Genomic DNA, 20,340 nt, shown 5'->3' on the forward strand with positions numbered 1-20,340 from the left:
TGGCCCAGGTGCTGAAGATGGCTCCATGGCCTCCTTCTCAGGTGCTAGAGTGGCTCTGGCCGCAACAGAGCAACACCCCAGATAGGCAGAGCATCACCCCCTGGTGGGCATGCCAGTTGGATCCCGGTTGAGCATATGCGGAGTCTGTCTGACTGCCTCTCCACTTCTAACTTCAGAAAAATACAAAAAAAAAGAAAAACATGGACAAAAGCTTGAAAAGTCATGTTGCATACTTCATGAATGCAAGCTCAACCTAGGGGTACCAAGATGGAACAGACTTAGCCTCTGCCTCTCAGACTGAATCCAGTCTCGCAGTATATCAAGAAAGTGCTGTTATCTCCAGAAATACAGGTGAAGTGACATGTGAGCTATCCCAAGGGATAAGTAGGACTAGCAAGCATTTATAATGTGGGAATAAATACTGTGGATTTCTCTTGTTTTATGATCTTTATGTTTCAGTAGTTAATTGGTGAGGAAAGAAGAGCTAATTGTGGATGAAGCCAGCATCACCTTGATATCAAAGCCAGACAAACACATACAAGAAAATAAAACTGCACACTAACATCTCTCATGATGATAGACCCAAAAATTATTTACAAAATTCTAGCAGGTCAAAGTTCAACTTCTCAGGCCCCTCTTCCAGAATCAGTAGATGGTCCCAAGGGAAAGCTGATCTCAAATGCGAGGCTCCCCCTCTCTGGGTTTTTTTCTCAATCTGGATGCCATCATTTTTCACTGCCCTGTTAATAGCCGAGTGCCTTCAAACAGAATTTTTCCTCTAGATTTTCTTAGTGGGGGTTTCAGCCCAAACACTTAGGTCCTCATTTCCAAAAACAGAGCCCTTCAGATCAAGTTTTTATACCTTGAGATCCATAACTGGATCTGTACTACAAAATTTTGCCAAAAGAGGTTTTTTGAGTCAAATGCTTTCTTTGTGCCCCGTTGTCCTCCCTAATAGTTAATGTATTGTTGAGGCTTTATTCTTTGCCAGGTAACAAGTATTTCATACGCAGTGGTTTATTTAATCCTCATACCACTGTGAATTTAGGCATCAGTTGTCCTGTTTTATAGTTGAAGACACAGAAACTCCGAGAGACTACACACCTAGTATGTGACATCACTCGGATTCAGGTCCAGGTCTGTTTGACTCCAAATCCTGGGCTCTTTACCACAGTAATGGCTCACCCTACAGGACAGCGTGTTTGCTTGTCGTCGTCTTACCAACTAGGCTATGGAATCCCTAAAAGAGAATTCTTTTGGTGTTCTGAAATTCCTTATTGCTTAAGAGACTCAAAATTAGGTCAACCATAGAAGAAAGTAACTCCTGATTTTTACTTGTTGGTATTTGTCCCCTTGGCACCTGCTGACACTTACTAGCCACACAGCATACTCATCCTCAGAGCTTCAGATTGCTTTCCCTATGGAGAATATGAGCAGAAGACTATTCAACTTCACTCTTAACTTAATTAAGAAAATAGCTATACATCAAAATCAAACTCTTATTTAACAAAATATAATAGGCAGCACTTTGAAGAAATCAGGTTTGTGACCTATGAAAATGTGGGTAGAAAAAACGAGCTTCATGAAAGAATTAATACACTCACATTTGAATGCTGTATAAAATATAGCAAGTCCTCACTTAATGTTGTCAGTAGGTTCTGTGACTTGAAGCAAAGCAACATGTAATGAAACCAGTTTCACCATAGGCTAATTGATGTAACCGAGAGTTAAGTTTCTCCTGCATCTCATCGGCATAATAACAAAACAATGAAATGAAGTTATTCAGGGACGTATTGCATTGCTTACAAAATTAGGATCTTGAGTCTCTCCTATGGCAGAGCCTGCCAGGGTTAGATATGTAAAGTGTCTTTGGATAGATTATTTTTTGTGGACAGGCTCTTGCAACCCTCTGTTAGTATGTTTTGTATTTTTGTGAAGTTGGAAACGGGAAGGCAGTCAGACAGACTCCCGCATGCGCCCAACCGGGACCCACTCAGCATGCCCACCAGGGGGCGATGCTCTGCCCATCTGGGGCATTGCTCTGTCGCGACCAGAGCCATTTTAGCACCTGAGGCAGAGGCCATGGAGCCATCCTCTGCACCCAGGCCAACTTTGCTTCAATGGAGCCTTGGCTGCGGGAGGGGAAGAGAGAGACAGAGAGGAAGGAGAGGGGGAGGGTGGAGAAGCAGATGGGCGCTTCTCCTGTGTGCCCTGGCCGGGAATCGAACCCAGGACTCCTGCACACCAGGTCGATGCTCTACCACTGAGCCAACCGGCCAGGGTCTATCTCCTCTATTCTTTGATGGTAACATTAAATATTAAACTGATACAATTTTAAAATAGATTTCTCAAAAGAGCTTTGCAAGTGTTAAATGTTAAGTTTGTTCCAATAATGTGAAGTTTATCTTACTGGATAAAGGTACACACATCTTAGTGTGACCTACTTGAAAACAATTAATAGTCACCACTTAGTTATTTTCACCTTTCTCTCCTCAAAGGGATTTTGAAAAACACTAAATGTATTGAAGCTCTTAATGTTTTAAGGCCTACTAGTGGGAATTTAATCAAAAGTCTCTAAGAACCTCCTCTTGGGAAGTTTTAACTTGCCATAAATCAGTAGCTCTTTATATAAAAATATTGTCCCTTGTTACCAATTAATACTAATCTAATGGCTTCATATTCTGTGATTAATTGATGGCATGGCTATCCTTGCTCCCCTAAGTGACAGAGCTAATGATAAGGTAGCCATGATGGAGTGTGAGTAAGCTTCTGGTGAAGATAGCAACTTAACCACATGTAGCACATTTGGCCTCTCTTGAAATTCCACTAAAATGACAGTAAAGAGATTTTTGTTCAAGGAATATATCCATAATAACAAAAGACAAAGGAAAAGAAATAATAGTAATAAAGATTTGCAAACTGGAACATAATAAACTTAGCAGACTATTTGAATCCTAACCCACCAGAGATAAAGACCAAAAAGCAACTGAATATACCCAGCAAAAACCTACAAACATTCAGGACTCATGGGGTACCGGGAACGTTGGAAGTGGGGCATGGTAAAGATAAAGCCAAAAATCAGGAGAGTTTATAGAAAGTTTGTTTAAAGAAACAGTTGACCTCCAGAACATCTCCTCTACCAGGCAGAAGAGAGATGCGTCACTTCTTGGAAGGTGTAAAATACAGGGCCTCTGGTCTGGGGAGGACTAGGTACAATTGAAGGTATAGGTACCGTATTGAAAACCCATGAAATGAATATATACATACTGAATGCTGACTTGACACGTCTTCATTCCTCATCAGTTTACAGAATTCTAGCAACCTCTCCTCAATCTCCAGGCAGAAGACTAAAAGACGTTTTTCTGCAAAATCTGAGCAGCCCAAGAATAAAAACCTGAAGATATGACATCAGGTCTTTCCCAAGGAAGCAACCCAGCCAGATCATGTACAGTAAAGCTCAGAGAATACAAACCTGTGGGTCAAATCATTGTACAGTAAAGCTCAGAGTCTACAAACCTGTGCCCATATTTTTAGCATTTGCTTTTAAATATGAGCAGACAACAAAGGACCACTAAATGTCTGAGTAAAGCTTCTTACGTAAATGATAGAAACCAAACAAGTGGAAGAGGGGAAAAGTAACTTAGATGAAGCAGAATTTCAGGGAGAAAAATACCTTAGCAACAACAACGATGAAGACACTGTTAATTGATATCCTCAGAGAAATAAGAGAAATTGCATTCACAGAACATAAATAGAATGATACTTTTATAAAAGGAACATTTAGGGAACCGAAAAAGAACTCTGGGAAATCAAATTATGATAGCAGAAATGAAAAATAATGTTTAGAAGAAGAAAAAAACAATAGAAAATACAGGCAAGATATGAAAATTAGAGAACCAGTTCAGAAGGTCCAACATAACAGGAAATTAAAATATCACTTAGGCCATACATATAATTTTTAAATTTAGCCATAGAGACTGATATCAGCAAGATGGTTGATACATGTTTCCATTGCTCATACCCTTCCAGAATCATCAATTTGAGTAAATATCCATGCACAAAAATACTTTCACAAAATATAAGGATTCCAGATGAGATGCTGCAGCATCTGGGTAGAGTAGACCAATAAGAAAAGATGCATTGAAGAGGGTAGAAAGGAAAATCTCACATTACCCATGTTATCCCATCCTCTAAGCCCAGGCAGCTCAACATGGACAGAGACACCCTCCCCATGGAGGAAGGAGAATGAAGTGAGAGCACAGAAATACAAAGGATCACAAGAGACTTCTGTGAACATTTATATGTCAGCAAATTGGATAACCTAGAAGGATGGGTTAATTCTTAGAAACATACAACCTACCAAGACTGAAGCACAAAAAATAGAAAATCTGAACAGACCAGTAATGAGTAAGGTAATAAAATCAGTAATCAAAAACCTCCCAAAAAGAAAAGCCTGAGACCTGATGACTTCCCAGCACAATTTTATCGGTTAAAGAATAAGTAAGAACAGTCCTCAAACTTTTCCTCCAAATTTATAAAGGCAAGAACACTATCAGACTCATTTTATGAAGCCAGCATTACCTTTACACCAAAGCCAGACAAGGACACTACAAGAAAAGAAAATTACAAGCCAAAACTCTTGATGAACATAGATGCAGAAAACCTCAACAAAATGCTAGCAAACTGAATCCAACAGTACTTTAAAATGATCATACACCACGATCAGGTGGAGTTTATCCCTAGGTTGCAAGTATGGTTCAGTATATACAAATTAATAAATGTTATATACCAGATTAACAGAATGAAGGATAAAAATTATATGATCAATTTAGTATTTGCTTTTTGTTGCCTTTGCTTTTGGTGGCAGATTTTTTTTTTATTAAATTTAATGCAGTGACATTGATAAATCAGGGTACATATGTTGAGAGAAAACATCTCCAGATTATTTTGACATTTGATTGTGCTGTATACCCCTCCCCCAAAGTCAAATTGTCTTCTGTCACCTTCTATCTGGTTTTCTTTGTGCCTCTCCCTTCCCCAACCCCCTCTCTCCTTCCTCGCCCCATCCCCCCTCCCCCCAGGCCTCCTCCCCCGTTGCCATCACATTCTTGTTCATGTCTCTGAGTCTCATTTTTATGTCCCATCTATGTATGGATTCATATAATTCTTAGTTTTTTCTGATTTACTTTTTTCACTCCGTATAATGTTATCAAGGTCCATCCATGTTATTGTAAATGATCCTATGTCATCATTTCTTATGGCTGAGTAATATTCCATAGTATATATGTACAACCAACACCTATGTCATGGAGCTTATCGACTGTTTTCTTCTGGGTGTTAAAAGGTTTCAGGTCTTACATTCAAGACTTTAATTCATTTTGAGTTAGTTTTTATGTATGGAGTAAGATAGTGGTCAAGTTTCATTCTTTTGCATGTGATGTTGGCTGTACTTTTCCCAATGCCATTTATTGAAGAAATTGTCCTTTACCCCTTTGTGTATTTTTTTTTTTTTTTGTATTTTTCTGAAGCTGGAAACGGGGAGAGACAGTCAGACAGACTCCTGCATGCGCCCGATCGGGATCCACCCGGCACGCCCACCAGGGGCAACGCTCTGCCCTTCCGGGGCAGCGCTCTGCTGCGACCAGAGCCACTCTAGCGCCTGGGGCAGGGGCCAAGGAGCCATCCCCAGCGCCCGGGCCATCTTTGCTCCAATGGAGCCTTGGCTGCAGGAGGGGAAGAGAGAGACAGAGAGGAAGGAGGGGGGGGAGTGGAGAAGCAAATGGGCGCTTCTCCTATGTGCCCTGGCCGGGAATCGAACCCAGATCCCCCGCACGCCAGGCCGACACTCTACCTACCGCTGAGCCAACTGGCCAGGGCCCCTTTGTGTATTCTTAACTCCTTTGTTGTAAGTCAGTTGACTGTATATGTGTGGGATTATTTCTGGGCTCTTTATTCTGTTCCATTGCTCTGTGTTTCTGTTTTTATGTCAATACTATGCTGTTTTGAATACTAAGCTTTGTAGTATGTTTTGAAATCAGGTAGTGTGATGCCTCCAGCTTTGTTCTTGTTGCTTAACATTGCTTTGCCTACTCACATTTTTTTTTGTGATTCATACAAATTTTAGCACTGTTCCTTTTTAAAAAAACTTTTTAAAATTCATTTTAGAGAGAGAAAGAGATAGAAACATCAATCTGTTTCTGTATGTGCTGTATGTGCCCTGACTAGAGATCGAACCAGCAACCTTTACATATCAGGGTGATGCTTTATCAACTGAGCTATCTGGCCAGGGCAGCACTTTTGGCTCTATTTCTTTGGAAAATGCCAGTGGAATTTTGATAGGGATTGTGTTGAATCTATAGATTGCTCTGGGTAGCCTGAACATTTTCCAACAATTTGTGAGCATGGAATATCTTTCCATTTATGTGTATCTTCTTTTTCTTTCATAACTGTCCTATAGTTTTTTTTAATAATTTTATTTTTAATGAGGTGACATCAATAATTCAGGATACATGTATTCAAAGATAACAACTCCAGGTTATCTTGTCGTTCACTTATGTTGCATACACATCACCCAAGTCAGATTGTCCTCTGTCACCTTCTATCTAGTTTTCTTTGTGCCCCTCCCCCTCCCCCTTTCCCTCTCCCTCTCCCCCCTCCCCCCGTAACCACCACACTCTTATTAATGTCTCTTAGTTTCACTTTTATGTCCCACCTACATATGGAATAATGCAGTTCCTGGTTTTTTCTGATTTACTTATTTCACTTCGTATAATGTTATCAAGATCCCACCATTTTGCTGTAAATGATCCGACGTCATCATTTCTTATGGCTGAGTAGTATTCCATAGTGTATATGTGCCACATCTTCTTTATCCAGTCATCTATTGACGGGCTTTTTGGTTGTTTCCATGTCCTGGCCACTGTGAACAATGCTGCAATGAACATGGGGCTGCATGTGTCTTTACGTATCAATGTTTCTGAGTTTTGGGGGTATATACCCAGTAGAGGGATTGCTGGGTCATAAGATAATTCTATTTTCAGTTTTTTGAGGAACCACCATACTTTCTTCCATAATGGTTGTACTACTTTACATTCCCACCAACAGTGTATGAGGGTTCCTTTTTCTCCACAGCCTCTCCAACATTTGTTATTACCTGTCTTGTTAATAATAGCTAATCTAACAGGTGTGAGGTGGTATCTCATTGCAGTTTTGATTTGCATTTCTCTAATAACTAAAGAAGATGAGCATCTTTTCATATATCTGTTGGCCATTTGTATTTCTTCCTGGGAGAAGTGTCTGTTCATGTCCTCTTCCCATTTTTTTATTGGATTGTTTGTTTGTTTGTTGTTGAGTTTTATGAGTTCTTTGCATATTTTGGATATTAGGCCCTTATCTGAGCTATTGTTTGAAAATATCATTTCCCATTTAGTTGACTGTGTTTATTTTGTTATCAGTTTCTCTTGCTGAGCAAAAACTTCTTAGTCTGATGTAGTCCCATTCATTAATTTTTGCCTTCACTTCTCTTGCCTTTGGAGTCAAATTCATAAAATGCTCTTTAAAACCCAGGTCCATGAGTTTAGTACCTTTGTCTTCTTCTATGTACTTAATTGTTTCAGGTCTTATGTTTAGATCTTTGATCCATTTTGAGTTAATTTTAGTACAGGGGGTCAAACTGTAGTCCAGTTTCATTCTTTTGCATGTGGCTTTCCAGTTTTCCCAGCACCATTTATTGAAGAGGCTTTCTTTTCTCCATTGTGTGTTCTTGGCCCCTTTATCAAAAATTATTTGACTATATATATGTGGTTTAATTTCTGGGTTTTCTATTCTATTCCATTGGTCTGAGTGTCTATTTTTCTGCCAATACCATGCTGTTTTGATTGTCGTGGCCCTATAATATAGTTTGAAGTCAGGTATTGTAATGCCCCCAGCTTCATTCTTTTTCTTTAGGATTGCTTTGGCTATTCGGGGTTTTTTATAGTTCCATATAAATCTGATGATTTTTTGCTCCATTTAAAAAATGTCATTGGAATTTTGATGGGAATTGCATTAAATTTATATATTGCTTTGGGTAATATGGCCATCTTGATTATATTTATTCTTCCTAACCAAGAACAAGGTATATTCTTCCATCTCATTATATCTTTTTCAATTTCCCTTAACAATGGTTTATAGTTTTCATTATATAAGTCCTTTACATTCTTTGTTATGTTTATTCCTAAGTATTTTATTTTTTTTGTTGCAATTGTGAAGGGGATTGTTCTTTTGAGTTCGTTCTCAAATGTTTCATTGTTGGCATATAGAAAGGCTATTGACTTCTGTATGTTAATTTTGTATCCTGCGACCTTACTGTATTGGCTTATTGTTTCTAGTAGTCTTTTTGTGGATTCTTTGGGATTTTCGATGTATAGGATCATATCATCTGCAAAAAGTGATACCTTTACTTCTTCTTTTCCGATATGGATGCCTTTTATTTCCTTGTCTTGTCTGATTGCTCTGGCTAGAACCTCTAGTACCACATTAAATAAGAGTGGAGAGAGTGGAAAACCCTGTCTTGTTCCTGATTTAAGGGGGAAAGCCTTCAGTTTTGTGCCATTTAATATGATGTTAGCTGATGGTTTATCATATATGGCCTTTATCATGTTGAGATATTTTCCTTCTATACCCATTTTGTTGAGAGTCTTAAACATAAAATTGTGTTGTATTTTATCGAAAGCCTTTTCTGCGTCTATTGATAAGATCATGTGGGTTTTGTTCTTTGTTTTGTTGATATGGTGTATTACGTTAACCGTTTTACGTATGTTGAACCATCCTTGAGATTCTAGGATGAATCCCACTTGATCATGATGTATTATCTTTTTAATATGTTGTTGTATTCGATTTGCTAGTATTATGTTTAGTATTTTAGCATCTGTATTCATTAGAGATATTGGTCTGTAGTTTTCTTTTATTGTGCAGTCCTTGCCTGTTTTGGTATGAGGGTTATGTTGGCCTCATAAAATGTGTTTGGAAGTATTGTTTCTTCTTCAATTTTTTGGAAGACTTTCAGTAGAATAGGAACCAAGTCTTCCTTGAATGTTTGATAAAATTCGCTGGTATAGCCATCAGGGCCTGGACTTTTATTTTGGGGGAGGTTTTTAATGGTTTTTTCTATTTCTTCTCTACTAATAGGCCTGTTTAGGCTTTCTGCTTCTTCTTGACTCAGTCTAGGAAGGTTGTATTGTTCTAGGAATTTATCCATTTCTTCTAGGTTGTTGAATTTAGTGGCATAAAGTTTTTCATAGTATTCTACAATAATTCTTTGTATATCTATGGTGTCTGTGGTGATTTCTCCTCTTTCATTTTGTATTTTGTTTATATGAGTTCTTTCTCTTTTTTCCTTGGTAAGTCTTGCCAAGGGTTTGTCAATTTTGTTGATCTTTTCAAAGAACCAGCTCCTTGTTCTATTAATTTTTTCTATAGTTTTTCTGTTCTCTATTTCATTTATTTCTGCTCTGATTTTTATTATCTCCTTTCTTTGGCTGGTTTTGGGTTGTCTTTGTTCTTCTTTTTCTAGTTCCTTAAGGTGTGAAGTTAAGTGGTTCACTTGGGCTCTCTCTTGTTTGTTCATATATGCCTGAAGTGATATGAACTTCCCTCTTATCACTGCTTTTGCTGCATCCCATAGATTCTGATATGTCGTATTGTCATTTTCATTAGTCTGTATATATCTTTTGATCTCGGCGCTTATTTCTTCTTTGACCCATTCATTTTTTAAAAGTATGTTGTTTAGTTTCCACATTTTTTGTGGGATTTTTTTCCTCTTTTTTGCAGTTGAATTCTAGTTTCAAGGCTTTATGATCAGAAAATATGCTTGGTACAACTTTGATTTTTCTGAATTTGCTGATGTTGTTTTTGTGGCCCAACATATGGTCAATTCTTGAGAATGATCCATGTACACTGGAGAAAAATGTATACTCAGTCACTTTGGGATGAAATGTCCTATAGATGTCTATCATATCCAGGTGCTCTAGTGTTTTGTTTAAGGCCACTATATCTTTGTTGATTCTCTGTTTGGATGACCGATCTGAGCCGTCAGCTGTGTATTGAGGTCTCCAAGTATGATTGTATTTTTGTCAGTTTTTGTTTTAAGGTCAATAAGTAGCTGTCTTATATATTTTGGTGCTCCTTGGTTTGGTGCATATATTAAGAATTGTTATGTCTTCTTGATTCAGTGTCCCCTTAGCCATTATGAAATGGCCATTTTTGTCTCTGAGTACTTTTACTGTCTTGTAGTCAGCATTATCAGATATGAGTATTGCTACGCCTGCTTTTTTTTTGGATGTTATTTGCTTGGAGTATTGTTTTCCAGCCTTTCACTTTGAATTTGTTTTTATCCTTGTTACTTAGATGAGTTTCCTGTAGGCAGCATACAGTTGGATTTTCTTTTTTAATCCATTCTGCTACTCTGTGCCTTTTTATTGGTGAGTTTAATCCGTTTACATTTATTGTAATTATTGACACTTGTGAGTTCCCTATTGCCATTTTATATATTGCTTTCTGTTAGTTTTGTGTCTTATTTGATCCTTCTCTTTCGTTTTTTCTATCTTTTGTTTTTATTTGGTTGTATTCCATACATCTTTTCTCTGTTGCTATCTTTTTTATCTCATGTGCTTCTGTGGTAGTTTTTTCAATGGTGGTTACCTTTAAGTAATGAAAAGAGTTCCTACCCTGTTCATTGTAGCGCACTATTTTGTGAGTACTTTTGCACTCCATCGTTCTTTGCTACTGTTAATCTCCATCCTCTCCCCCCCTTTCTTTTTGTTGTTGTCACAGTTTAAATTTGGTTTTATTGTGTTGTTCTTGGAGCTTTTACTTGTGGCTTTGTTTTTTTTTGTTCTTTGTATCTGATTGGAGAACCCCTTTTAGTAATTCCTGGAGTGGGGGTTTTTTGATGATAAATTTCCTCATCTTTTCTGTATCTGTGAATGTTTTTATTTCTCCTTCATATTTAAAGGATAGCTTTGATGGGTATAGTATTCGTGGCTGGAAGTTCCTCTCTTTCAGGACTTTAAATATTGGGGTCCACTCTCTTCTAGCTTGTAGAGTTTCTGCTGAGAAATCTGACGATAATCTAATGGGCCTTCCTTTATATGTTGTATTCTTCTTTTCCCTGGCTGCCTTGAGAATTTTTTCTTTGCCGTTGGTTTGTGCCAATTTCATTATGATATGCCTTGGAGTAGGTTTGTTGGGGTTAAGAAAACTCGGAGTTCTGTTTGCTTCTTGAATTTGAGGCTTTAGTTCTTTCCACAGGCTTGGGAAGTTCTCATCTATTATTTGTTTGAGTATGTTCTCCATTCCATTTTCTCTCTCTTCTGCCTCTGATATACCTATTATTCTTATGTTATTCTTTTTGATGGAGTCAGATAATTCTTATAGGGCTATCTCATTTTTTTTAATTTTTGAGTCTCTTCTTCTCTCTGTTGTGCCTCAAGTTGCTTGCCTTCTATTTCACTAACCCTCTCTTCTATCTGGCCTGTTCTATTAGCTAAGCTTGTTACCTCATTTTTCAGCTCATGAATTGAGTTTTTCATCTCTGTTTGATTTGTTTTTATAGTTTCAATTTCCTTGGAAATATATTCTTTGTGTTCGTTGAGTTGTTTTCTGAGCTCCCTAAATTGCCTTTCTGTGTTTTCTTGTATATCTCGGAGGATTTTTAGGATTTCTATCTTAAATTCTCTGTCATTTAGCTCCAAGGTTTCCAATATATTAAATTTTTTCTCCATAGATTTTTCCTCATCTAGCTGCGTTACCTCTCTTTCTTTTGTATCCATGATATTCGATTTTCTCTTCCTTAATGGCATCTGAGGGTGGTTTTGTTGATAGTATTAATGAGATTTAATAAAGAATAAAAAGTTAAAAAAATAAAAAATCAAAAGTTTTTTTAAAAAAAAATTAATAATGAAATAAAGAAAAATAAAATAAAAAAATTTTTTTTTAAAAAGGAAATTATTTACCCCCCTCCTTTTTTTTTCTCTCCTCTCCTCTCCCCTCTTTCTTGAGAAAATCTTGTGGTGAACTGTGAATTATATTGTACTAAATAGAACAAACAATGCCCATAATGGAGGGCCTGAATTGGGGAGAAGTAATAAAGGGGCAAAAAAAAAAAAAGAAAAAAAAAGGGTGTATGGACCCACAAAAAGCAAATAAGAAAAAAAAATGGGTCAGGAATAAAATGATTTGCTTTTAGGTGTTGGTTGACTAAGAGTTATGATCAGAGGAATAAGAGGGAAACAGGAAAATGGGGGTACAAATTAAAAAATTACTATTGTATTTAGTGGAACAAGAACTAGATAAAATGGAGAGCCAGGGATGGGAGCACTGCTAGTGTGTTAAAAAGGTGAAGTAAAAACCCTCCAAAATGCCACAAACATAAGTTTGAGTCCCAGATAAGATATTGTTCGTTATTGAGGTTTGAATGAGAGGAGACGTAAAGGAGAAATGAAGAAACTAATATAGAGGGAGAAAAGAAAGAGAGAGAGAGAGAGAAAAGAGGGAACCACTAAAAAAAGAAAAAAGAGGAGACAGAGAGAGAGAGAGAGAGAGTTAAGGGTTTTGGAGTGCAACCCTCATAGAGAGAAAGGAAGAGGAAAGAAAAGATAATGGGAGATGTAACACTTATGGGTAGTGTAGTTCAAGGAGAGGAAAGAGTAAGACCAGCAGATAGTTAAATGACCAAATTGGAGGAGGAATAAAAAATATCAAGAATGAAGATAAGAGAAACAAACTAACTAATATAATAAAATGGGATAGGCTATAAAGTCTGCGTATTATTCTTGATTTTGAGAGGTTATCTTCTTGCTTTTTCTTTTTTCTCCCTCTTCCTGGTTGGTGACTCTGTACCTCGGGTTCTGCCCCTTTGGCACGCTCAGGTAGAGGTTTGCAGTTGATAAGTCTCTATGGCGATGTCGTGTATTGTGCTTCAGTCTCGTTGGCAGTTGAGGCTCATTAGCATTTATAGGCTCCGACAGTGAGAGAGTCTGTGTTCCTAGAGCCCTTCTCCTAGTCTTTCCTTCCTCAGTTTGTAGCCTGATAATCCAGCTATGGGGTTGCTGCTGCCTCTGCCTGGATAGTAAGAGGCTCAAAGAGCTGGCAACTCCCCACTCTATTCCCACTCAGCACAGGGCTCTGGGTAAGGCTCAGTCAGTCAGAGCTGCTAGCATAATCAGGCGGGGCTTCCGCCCACTCAAAGGCCTCTGGCTCTGCCACTCTGTGGGATAACACGGGCGCGCACTGCCGAGGCACTTGGAGGAATCTCTCGCCCACTATCTGCGCACGCAGATCAGGATATCAGGCCAGCAGTCTCACACTCTGAGTGAAACCCCACCCGCACGGAAAAGTTCCAGCTTTGGAATTGGCTCTCGCTCCGTCCCCGGGCGCGGCTTTTTCAAGGCACTGGGGCGGCCCGAGATTCCGCTTTTTGGCCCACACAAAGGCCCCTGACTCTGCCCCTCTGTGGGATAACACGGGCGGGCACTGCCGAAGCACTCGGAGGAATCTTTCGCTCACTATTTGCACGCGCATACCAGGATATCAGGCCAGCAGTCTCACCTGAGTGAAACCCCCACCCACACGGAAAATTTCCAGCGTTGGAATTGGCTCTCGCTCCGTCCCTTGCGTGGCTTTCCCAGGGCGCTGGGGTGGCCCGGAGATTCCGCTTTCAGCCCACACAGAGGCCTCTGACTCTGCCCCTCTGTGGGGTAACATGGGCGCCCACTCCTGAGGTGCTGAGAGGAATCTCTCGCTCACTCTCCGTGCACGCTGATCAGGATATCAGGCCAGCCGCCTCACCCTCTGAGTGAATCCCCCTCCCACACAGAAAAGTTCCAGCGTTGGAATTAGTTCTCGCTCCCTCTCCGTGCGCGGCTTTCCCAGGGCGCTGGGGTGGCCCGGAGATTCCGCTTTCAGCCCACACAAAGGCCTCTGACTCTGCCTCTCTGTGGGACAACACGGGCGCACACTCTCGGGGCTTTGGAAGGAGTCTCTCGCCCACTCTCTGCACGCGCCAACCAGGAAATCGGGAAAATGGCTGCCCCGCTTGTCTTTCTTTTTCTGGGTTTGGCGCGAGTGTTAGCTTGTATTGCCCGGGTTGCCCAGGAACAGTTTTTCCTCGGCCTGGATCTCTGTGCCACAGCCTGGTTCGGCCGTTTGTGCCGTGGCCTGGATCTATTCACCCCCTTTGCCCACCTCAGTTTCTATATTCTCAGTTCCCAGTGAAAGCCGCTCTGTTTAGGTTAGTGAGGAAGGTGAGCATTTCTTACTCCCTATTTCCTTCGGGGTTTGATTATATATTTAGCCAGTTTTTCGCTCGACCATACCTTCGGGTGTATTGCGAAACATCTGGAGGCTCCAAGGATAGGTTTTTCTGTTTCTGGTTGAAGATCTTGTTGAGTTTTGGGGGAGATTTATCTGTATCGCTTCCTACCGCGCCATTACTCTGACGTCATCAGGTCCTATAGTTTTAAGTGTACAGATATTTCACCTCCTTTGCTAAATTTATTCCTAGATATTTTTTATGCAGTTATAAGTGGGGTTGTTAATTGCTCTTTCTAATAATTTGTTATTAGTTATAAAAATGCAACAAATTTTTGTAATTGATTTTGAAGTCTGCAATTTTACTGATTTCATTTATTCTAACAGTATTTTTGGTGGAAACTTTAGGATTTTTATCTGCAAATAGTAACAGTTTTACTTCTTCCTTTCCAATTTGATACCTTTTATTGCTTTTTCTTCCCTAACTACTCTCACTAGGACTTTGAGTACTGTGCAGAATTAAAATGTTGAGAGTGGGTATCCTTTTCTTGTTCCTAATCTTAGAGGAAAGTTTTCAGCTTTTCACCATTGAGTATGATGTTAGCTCTGGGTTTCTTATATATGGCCTGTATTATGGAGGACCATTCCATCTGTACCCACATTGTTAAGAGTTTTTATCATAAATGGATGTTTAATTTGTCAAATGCTTTTTTTAAATCTTTTGAGATGACCATATTTAACCTTCATTTTTTTTTTAATTTTTTTTTTATTCTTTTTTTTTTTAGAGAGGAGAGGGAGAGACAGAGAGAGACAGAGAGAGAAAGAGAGGAGAGACAGAGAGAGAGAAGGGGGGAGGAGCTGGAAGCATCAACTCCCATATGTGCCTTGACCAGGCAAGCCCAGGGTTTCGAACCGGCGACCTCAGCATTTCCAGGTCGATTCTTTATCCACTGCACCACCACGGGTCAGGCAACCTTCATTTTTTTTTATGTGGTATATCACATTGATTTGAAGATGTTGAACCATCCTTGCATCCCTGTAATAAATCCCACATGACCATAGTATGATTCTTTTAATATACTGTTAAATTCAGTTGGTAATATTTTGTTAAGGACTTTAACATCTATGTTCTTCAGGAATATTGGCCTGTAATTTTCTTTTCTTGTGGCATCCTTTTCTGGTTTTGTTACCAAGGTAATGCTGACCTTGTAAAATGAGTTTGTAAGTATTCCTTCATCTTCTATTATTGTTTGATGACTTTCTTTAGTGGTATGCTCAGATTTCTTTCTCTTTATTTTTTGTGTACCATAGGTTATTGTTTTGTGGTTACCTTTAGGCTTACATATAACAGCTTATATCAAAAACAGTCTATTTTAGTTGGTAAGAACTTAGGCTTGAACACATTCTAATGTTCTAAATTTTTACTCTCCCCTTTCTACTTTTTATGTTTTCATGTCACATTTTACATCTTTTTATTATATTCCTTAACTAACTTTTTAGTTATATTTATTTTATTTTAGTTAATTGAATTAATTGGGTTAATGTTGGTTCGGAAAACCATACAGGTTTCAAGTGGACAGCTCAGTATAACACCATCTGCACACTGCATCGCTCACCCTCCACCCCAAGCAAGTCTCTTTCTGGGCTCATTTACCCCCATCCCTTTGCCCTAATTTTGTCTTTTAACTTTCATACTAGCTTTATAAGTGAGTAATCTACCACCTTTACCATATATTTACCTTTACCAGTGAGATTTATACTTTTTTGTTTTCTTGTTACTAATTAGCACCCTTTCTTATCACCTTAAAGAAAACTCCTTTGTCATTTTTTGTAAGGCCAGTTCAGTGGTGATGAACTCCTTTAGTTTTGTCTGGAAATTCTGATTGACAGCTTTACCAGACAGAATATTCTTGGTTGGAATTATTTTCTTGCAGTACTTTGAGTATGTTGTGCCGCTCTCTGACCTACAAAGTTTCTGCTGAAAGGTCTGCTGCTAGTATTTGAGGGGTTCTTTTGAACATATAACATTGTTTTTCTCTCGCTGCTCTTAAGGTTCTCTCCTTATCTTTAACTCTGTGCACTTTAATGATAATGTGTCATGGTGTGGGTATTTTAAATTCCTCTTATTGGTCTAGATGTCTATTTCTTTCTCCATGTTAGGGAGGTTTTCAGCCATTCGTTCTTTAAATAAGTTTTCTGCCCCTTTCTCTCTTTCTGCTCCTTCTGGAGCCCTGTTAACATGAGTGTTTATCTAATTAATATTGTGCCATAAGTTCCTTAAGCTATCTTCACTTTTTTTTAATTCATTTTTCTCTTTGATGCTGTAATTAGGTTAGTTCCACTGACCTGTATTCAAGTTGACTCATCCTTCTGCTTTATCTAGTCTGTTATTGAACCCCTTTTGTGGTTTTTGTTGTTGTTGTTGTTAAATTATAATACTCTTCAGCTCTGTGACTTCTTTGTGGTACTTTCTTATATTTTCCATCTCTTTTTCATTGAAGAGATGGAAAATCTCTTTATGACCATTATTTTGAACTCTATCAGGTAAATCACTTATTTCCTATTCATTAAGGAATATTTCTGAAGTTTAACTTATTCTTTAATTTGGAACATAATTCATAATTGTTTGTTTCTTCATTTTATTTGACTCTGTTGGTTTTTGCAAATTAGATAAACTAGTCACCTCTCCCACTCTTGATATAGTGGCCTTGGTAGGAGATGAACCTTATTGTTCAGTCCTGCCCTAGTTCTTTTTTTGTCTCGGAAGCCTATGTGATTGCCCAGGCAGCCTTTTTTATTTTTAATGGCTCCCAGTCATTGAGGGTGTGCCAAGGCCTGCCAGTGTCACAACAGGGAGCATTTCAGCACCTAGATTCAGGCTGATTAAAGGCAGGCCCTCAGGCAGCAGCTTTTAAATTATGCAAATATATACAGTTTTGTAGATACAAGTACAAGCCCTGTTGGCTACCACATCTAGGTGATTTGGAGGTGTCCCCTGAGCAGCAGTCATAAACATCCAGGTGCTAGACTAGTGTATACACTTCTTCCTAGGGGATACCAACAAGCTGGAGTAAGGCAGAGGGAAAATGCAAAGATGGCATCCACCAGCCTATGTTCTCTGAAAGCACCTCCATATGCCCCTGGCTATATTCCACACCTGAAGCCTGCCACTCAGATTGAAGCTCCAGCACAAGCAAATAGGCCTCTTTCACAGAAAGACTAGAGATATGTTTCAGTCTGGTGTATGTGCAGTGCTGTGGGTGTGGTAGCTTGCCAAAAACTGTCTCTACAATTATTATAGTCCTATGGGACCTAGGAACGCAAGCTCCCTGGCCACCAGAACCCAGCAATCCATGGACATCACCTGAGCAGCAGCCATAAGAACTATGGCTGTAAAAACCAAGACACTGGATATATGTAAACGCTACCCTCTTGGAGATACTGGCACTCTGGAGCACATCAGAGAGACAGTGAAGAGAATGCCCACCCTCCCAGGTCGTGGAAAGGATTGTATTCAGCCCTTAGATATGTGTTAATTAAAAGCCTAACCTTCTGGCTGCAGCTATGACAAAAAGCTAATAGGCTTCTTTCACAGAAATACTGAGCTCCCATTTCTATTGCCCCTTTGCTATGCCCTAGGGGGAATAGCCCTTTAAGAATGCTTTCTCTGTTCGGTACAATCCTATGGAACCTGTGAGCATAAGCCCCACTGGTCTCTGTAGCCAGACAATCCAGATGTCCCTGGCAACAGCCACAAAAATCCAGACAGTCATTTTATGAGAGCGTAAGCTCCTCTCTGGGAGATACGTGCAAGCTGGAGCATGGCAAGGGGAGCTCAGAGATGGCACCTACCACCTGTACTCCATGAGAACACTTCCATAGGTTCCTAGATGTGTGCCAAACCAGAAGCCTGCTCCTTGGGCCCAACTTCCTGGACAACCAAGTAGGCCTCTTTCTTTCTTTCCTTCCTTTCTTTCTTTCTTTCTTTCTTTCTTCCTTTCTTTCTTTCCTTTCTTTCTTTCTTTCTTTCTTTCTTTCTTTCTTTTTCTTTCTTTCTTTCTTTCTTTCCTTTCTTTCTTTCCTTTCTTTCTTTCTTTCCTTTCTTTCTTTCTTTCTTTCTTTCTTCTTTCTTTCTTTCTTTCTTTCTTTCTTTCTTTCTTTCTTTCCTTTCTTTCCTTCCTTTCTTTCTTTCCTTTCTTTCTTTCCTTTCTTTCTTTCCTTTCTTTCTTTCCTTTCTTTCTTTCCTTTCTTTCTTTCCTTTCTTTCCTTTCTTTCCTTCTTTCTTTCTTTCGTGAGAGGAGGGGAGGCAGAGACAGACTTCTGCATGAGACCCATCCAGGATCCACCCAGCAAGCCCAATAGGAGATGATGCTCTGCTCATCTGGGGTATTGCTCCATTGCTCAGCAACCGAGCTCTTCTTAGTGCTTGCGGCAAAGGTCATGGAGCCAACCTCAGAGCCGAGGGCCAACTCACTCCAATCAAAGGATGGCTGCAGGAGAGGGAGAGAGAAAGAAGTGCGAGGGGGCCCTGGCCGGTTGGCTCAGCGGTAGAGCGTCGGCCTGGCGTGCGGGGGACCCGGGTTCGATTCCCGGCCAGGGCACATAGGAGAAGCGCCCATTTGCTTCTCCACCCCCACCCCTCCTTCCTCTCTGTCTCTCTTCCCCTCCCGCAGCCAAGGCTCCATTGGAGCAAAGATGGCCCGGGCGCTGGGGATGGCTCCTTGGCCTCTGCCCCAGGCACTAGAGTGGCTCTGGTCACGGCAGAGCGACGCCCCGGAGGGGCAGAGCATCACCCCCTGGTGGACAGAGCGTCGCCCCCTGGTGGGCGTGCCAGGTGGATCCAGGTCGGGCGCATGCAGGAGTCTGTCTCTCCCCGTTTCCAGCTTCAGAAAAATACAAAAAAAAAAAAAAAGAAGTGAGAGGGGAAGGGGTGGAGAAGCAGATGGGCGCTTCTCCTGTGTGCCCTGATTGGGAATCGAACCCAGAACATCCACACACCAGGCCCATGCTCTACCACTGAGCCAAGTAGGCCTCTTTCACAGAAAGACTGGTATGTTTCAGTCTGCTGTTTATGCAGTCCCTGAGTGTGTAGACTACCAAGAACTTTAACCAATTAATACATCTTGTGGGATGCAGAATCACAGGCCCCCAACCTCTAGAGCCAGGCCATCAAGGGGCAGCACCTGGCAGCCGCCGCGGAAGTATAGCACCAGAAGTAAAACTGGGGTTTCAGATGTGGGTAGGAGCCCCCCTTTGGTAGATGCTGGCGCTCTGGGATAAGATGCAGGGAGAGCGAAAAGTGGCCTCATCTGGCTGGAGCAAGGCAGGGGGAGAGTGTAAAGAGGGCACCTGCTAGCCTCATCCCCAGAGTACACCAGCAAGCCCTACATGTGTGTCAGTTAGATGCCTGCCCTTTAGGCTGAGGCTTTAATAAGGAAATGAGCCTCTTTCCCAAAAAGTCCAGGCACTTCTATTGGCTACTTCTACACTGAGTCATGTTGCAGGTGAGTCTGAGTGTATGAGCTATTTAAGAATTGTTTCTCATTTCACTATAACCGTGTTTGTTCCGTGGATGCGAGCCCCATTAGTTTTCAAAGCTAGATGTTTTGGGGAGTCATCTCACTGACGGCTCTTAAAAGTTGAGGTGCCTGATGAGGGGTTCATACTCTTCACTCCTCAGGGAGAAGCTCCAAGTTTTGAGCTCCTCCCAATTGTGGGTCACTGTCCCAGGGTTGGTATTTATGACAAGTGTGTTTCAGCCTCTTCTACCTGCTTAGATGTGGGTTCTTCCTCATTTGCCTAATATGTAGGAGTCTCTCAATGAGTTCTTAAGAGAATATTGTTTCTTTATGTAGATGTAGATTTGGTGTGTCTTTAGGAGGCAAGTTAGGATATTCCTACATTGCCACCTTAAACTAAAGCTCTCATGGTCATTATAGCATTATTCACAATAACCAAGATATGGTATCAGACTAACCTAAATGTCCCTCAATAGATAATGACTAAAGAAAATGTATATATTTGCACAGACACAATAAATACTATTCAGCC

The 20,340-nt window shown here is 40.2% G+C and overlaps 1 protein-coding gene across 6 annotated transcripts in view; it reads left to right on the forward strand.

The window, feature by feature from the left end:
* PPP2R3A (protein phosphatase 2 regulatory subunit B''alpha) overlaps positions 1–20,340 on the forward strand; it is a 255,934-nt gene that overhangs the window by 156,725 nt on the left and 78,869 nt on the right. The window lies entirely within an intron of this gene.

This window comes from Saccopteryx leptura, chromosome 10 (assembly GCF_036850995.1).
Source record: "Saccopteryx leptura isolate mSacLep1 chromosome 10, mSacLep1_pri_phased_curated, whole genome shotgun sequence".
In the NCBI taxonomy this organism is placed as follows: Eukaryota; Metazoa; Chordata; class Mammalia; order Chiroptera; family Emballonuridae; genus Saccopteryx; species Saccopteryx leptura.